This window comes from Dipteris shenzhenensis, chromosome 7, assembly GCF_047967505.1.
Source record: "Dipteris shenzhenensis isolate YYH24624 ecotype China chromosome 7, Dip_SZ_1.0, whole genome shotgun sequence".
NCBI classification, from domain to species: Eukaryota; Viridiplantae; Streptophyta; class Polypodiopsida; order Gleicheniales; family Dipteridaceae; genus Dipteris; species Dipteris shenzhenensis.
In genome coordinates, this window is record NC_141602.1 from 50,753,971 (window position 1) to 50,758,755 (window position 4,785).

Below are 4,785 nucleotides of genomic sequence, written 5' to 3' on the forward strand. Positions count from 1 at the left end.
AATGCCAAATTCCATGGATCTTATATATTATATATTATAAATTTCGAGCAACCGCGGTGGCTGGAGCTTGAGGTGCCATCCATATTAATTGTAGGCCACCGCAATGAAATCTTAAACACCACCCCAGATGGGCTGGTAATCATGAAGCAAATGCCATGTGGTGGCTAGTAATTAACTGCCAGTCTGGTGGAATCATAGCTATGATAGACATGGATGATGAGAGCCACCACCACCGGGCAGTAATTCCCACAAAAGTAAATCATGAAGCCTAATCACCTCTAATCACCATGCATGCTTAAGCCCCATGGATGGTGAGTAGGCCACTGCAATGGCTTCAAAATTCGCGAAACATGCCAATTTTTGACTTCTCTCTTCTTCTTTTTTGACGGGGAGGGGGGGTGGTGATTTTATTTTTTTAGTTTTTGCTCCCTCCCCCCTCTTCATATTGTTTGCTCCCCATCCTCCCTCTTTCCACTAAGCCTATCCTTCCCTTGCCTCTCGGAGACATTAGGTGTGTCCTTTGTAGACATCGTACATCTTTGTGTCCTATTGGAGAGTTTGGAGCTTCTGGAAGCATGAGCTAGCGGTTTTGGAGAACCAGCGAGTTCTCCCTCGTATCCTTTCCATTTTGGAAAATATCTTACTCACTCTCTTTCCTCATCTTAATTTAATCATTTATCATGTGTACGTGCACCACACACTATAGTTTGTGTGTGTGTGCGCATGACTCACCTCTGGTTTCTTTATGGCTGTGCTGTATGGGTTCCCCCTAGACGTCAATGAAGGCCTCAGTATTTTGACAGCAGAGTGCTCTCAACTTGTTGAGGGGAACGTAATCTGAGCCTTGGCAATGTGCATGGCTCTCAATCGTCTCCTCGTTTGGCTCCCTAAAAAAATTTAATGCAATAAGATAGACTGGCAAAAATACTTTGTACAAATTCCCTCTTACTCAGACGAGGCTCATACTGGATGTAATCTTTTGGCCTCTAAGGCTCTCAACGATCTTTTGGCTCACTAGATGTAATGTTTTGGTCTCCAAGGCTCTCAGCAATTGCTGAGTTTTTATTGCATTTATGTAATCTCTTTTTGTTCAATTTGGGCTCTCAGTATGCACTCTTGTTAACTTTTATATTTGAATGGTTATGATCGCTAGCTGTAATCTTTGGGCCTTTAAGGCTCTCAGCAATTGCCGAGTTTTTTAAAAAGTAATATCCTCTATTCAATTTTTACTCGGTATAAGTTGTTAATTTTTATATAACATGTCATTGCTTGCTATAACCGAAAGCCATTGCAAAGAGTTTTCCAAAGTAAGTATCTGATGTTGTAAGCCGCGCAATGCTTCCAAATGTCACAAAGCCTGAGTTTCCACCCATGGGGGTTGCACCTAAAAATTCACTTCTATCTAGGTCTAGAATATAAGGCTTGACCCGAATGAGCTATCGATAAAACGACGTCGTGGGGCTAAAACTATGTTAAGGTAAATCTTTCCCACTTGCCACTAACATCACTCGGCGCGTAGATGCAACAAAATTCGTCAACCAATCACTAGAAATCAACTCTAGTATAGCATGCATGAAATCTATTGAGGTTAAATTTCACACTAAGTTGTTCTAGAGGTAGCCAATCAACCTTACTATATCCAAAGTATGCCCTCAGATTCGTAGCCCTTTTATAACTATACGTTTTGTTCTAGGAAGAACATGTGCGAATGAATCGTTTCGCCTCCTAAATGCAATGCTCCACCTCATACCTTCCATGATAGCATGAATTCATTTTTAATTTTATGTACATATTAGTGTGGTAATTTGATCATTCAAACTTATTTTACTTAATTATACTTCTAAATTATGATTTCAATAGATATTCATTTTTCTAAAAGTACTCCACTTTTGGGCATAAATGGAAATTGAAATTGACATTTTGATGGGCATGGGACAATCCCATAAACCTTTTTTAGCTTGCCCATATAGTCATATTCTCACGTGCTTGTATAACTTCAGCACAATGAACCTTATTTAGAAGGCACCTTTCCTACGTGCAATGAATTAGTTATTTCATTTTTTATTTATGCAAATTGTCAGCATATAGCCTTCATTTAATTATCAATAAAGAAAACTTACAATATTTTGATTTCCTTGATGCATATTTTGATTTCCTCCATGCATATGGAAAAATTGCTAAACCCTTAAGTGCATTTCCTCGATGCACATGGGAAAATTGCTAAACCCCTAAGTGCTCGTTTGACATACTTTCATTTCTTTACTCTTTGTAGCAATGATCACTTAACTAATCGTATGATTTATGACCTTTAGAATAACAAACGTGACATCCCAAAATCCTCAAAGTAATATGCAAGAATCACTTCACCTTATCACTCTGGGTTCCCCATGTTTTCATTTCTTCAAGCTTTCAGCAAACATAAGAAAATTGATCCTATGGTGTTTGGCCATTGGGAAGCCAATGTGACATCATTGGGAGACTCATCAAGTGCTGTGTTTACATACCAAAGGATCATAAGAAAAATGACATTATAACATCCCATACAAGGAAGAAAAAGATAGTATCAAGGGTTAAGGGCAAACAATAGTACAAACCCCTTGCGAGGGCACTTTTGATTAAAAGAATGATTGGAGGGGGTTAAGTAGAAGAGCAAGCGCACACCCTCAAAAATTCGCCCACGCAGCAGGATATCCTCTTCCCAGGAGATATTTTGAAGAAGAACTCGGCAGAGCCCTGATTTCGTCCATGGAGTCGAGCCCGTTCAAAATTTCGTAGAGGTCAGCCTCTTCTCGTGAAACATCATCGGGCGACATCTCAGGTTCGTGTAACTCAGTTTCGTCGAAGCCATTAGTAGAAGTAGTGCTACTACAATGCGTGGAGTGCTCTTGCACCGTAGTGCTAACGGGGAGTGAGTGCTCGGCTGCAGCTGCCGCTGCGACCAATTGGACTCCCTGACTGGAAAGGTTTTGTGCAACAATCTGTGGGGGCGAATTGGGGAAATTGAGGGAAGCTGACGCGCCTCGAAGACAGACCGCGGCAGCATCATACGCACGGGCGGCTTCTTCTGGGGTAGAGTAAGAACCGAGCCAGATACGGTCTCGGCTATGAGGCCTTCGAATCTCAGAAACCCATTTCCCCCAGGAGCGTTTTCGGATGCCCTTGAAGCGGTGGGAGCGGGAGAGGGGCGGGGTCCTGGGAGCAGAGCGGGAACTATTGACCATATTGGGTTGTACTCAGAGTTCGCAAGTAGGTGTTGGGAGAAGAGCAAGGGTAGGGAGGTTCTAGAGACGTTTATCTGAGTGTGTGAAACGATCTTGTGCATTTCCTGCTACCAGAGCTCAAAATGGGCGGTTAAAGCTGAAGAGCAAAACGATGGGAGGGCAGAGTAAGGCTACTGGGAGCTTCTAGCGAATATCTACCTGTCTGAAACGATGTTCTGGCTCTGCATTACTAGTCCGTTGCATGCGTCTCCTGTTGTGTAAGTTGCAAAACAACGGATTCCTGATCGCTACTTTCTACCTTCCAACAGATTACAGACCGGTCACTCTGATATAGCTGGACTCTGGAGGGAGTCTATAAATGAAGAGGACAGTGTGCGGCAGAAGAGCAATTTGCAAAGCGGAGGGGAGCAGGATCAAAGCTGAGATCGCCACGAAAGGACGGAAGGGACGTAAGGCAGAGGCTGGCAATTAGGCGTCATGCATGGGCAACGATGGATCTCGTGATGCCAATGAATGTGCTATATGGACAGAGTTGCAATTAACGTGTGGGAGAGAGAGAGGATCAAAATCGCCGTCATATCTCACCTATCAAATTGAATGGCATGAGTGATTCGATCATGTTGTTGCTCCACCAAATCCAACGTCTCTTTGTGCAATCCAGCTGTCGCTTGGAACAATCCCTGGAATCGCTCCCTCCTTTCTGCCGACGTGCCTTCCGCCCAGCGTCCCCTTCCTCTTCTAAATTATTGGGAGCGTGTCCCCAGAATATCTCACACGCGCTTTCTTTCTACTTTTCCTGTCCCCATTGGATCAATCATGATACCCCTTCGAGAAAGTGTAAAAATTGACACATCTCTCTCTCTCTCTCTCTCTCCCCCCTTGGGATGCCATTCCCAGCACCGCAAGAAATTTCTTAATGGATGAACGTCATAACATTAATCCTTACCTGATGCTTGTAATCGGACTGCGACTGCCCAGGCAGACAAGGGCAAGCAGTGCAATCAAGAGCTGCCATGTGTGCGAACCCGCATTACTAGCAATTCGGATTTATATCAGACCATGTGCCCGCCTCTCCAATAAGGTCAGGCGACCTTCCGCCAAACTCTTGCCTTGAAAGATAGGCCGGCTTCTTATAGTTCATTCACCCACTGTCCCAATGTTTTTCCACTTAGTATGCCTTTAGGACTTTGGAACCCACTTGTGACCAATTTACCTAGTGATAGCCTTTCATCACCTAGCAACTTGCATCCCTTCATTATGACTACAACTATGATTGAGAAGGTGCCACTAGTCCATTATTGATGTTAGGAATCTTCATATCCATTGATACTTACAGAAATATATAATATCAATCCATTTTCCACTTATTTAAGGTCACTCCTAAGAAAGAGTAAAGCAAAGTAATGTGTTTTATGTGTACACAAAACTAGCTATAACAAGCTTACAAGGTGACTGAGTGATTTACATATTGCATATTGAAACTTTTTTTAAGCACAAAGATGCCATGGGAAAACTCTCAAGAGTGAGAGTTCCCTTGAATTGAGCTTCATCTATAATCTTATGA

General features: G+C 42.8%; 1 pseudogene; it reads right to left on the bottom strand.

Annotated features, from left to right (window-relative positions):
• Positions 1-2,500: 2,500 nt before the first annotated feature.
• Positions 2,501-3,704, bottom strand: LOC147900462 (ethylene-responsive transcription factor ERF011 pseudogene; annotated as a pseudogene).
• Between the last annotated feature and the right edge of the window lie 1,081 nt (positions 3,705-4,785).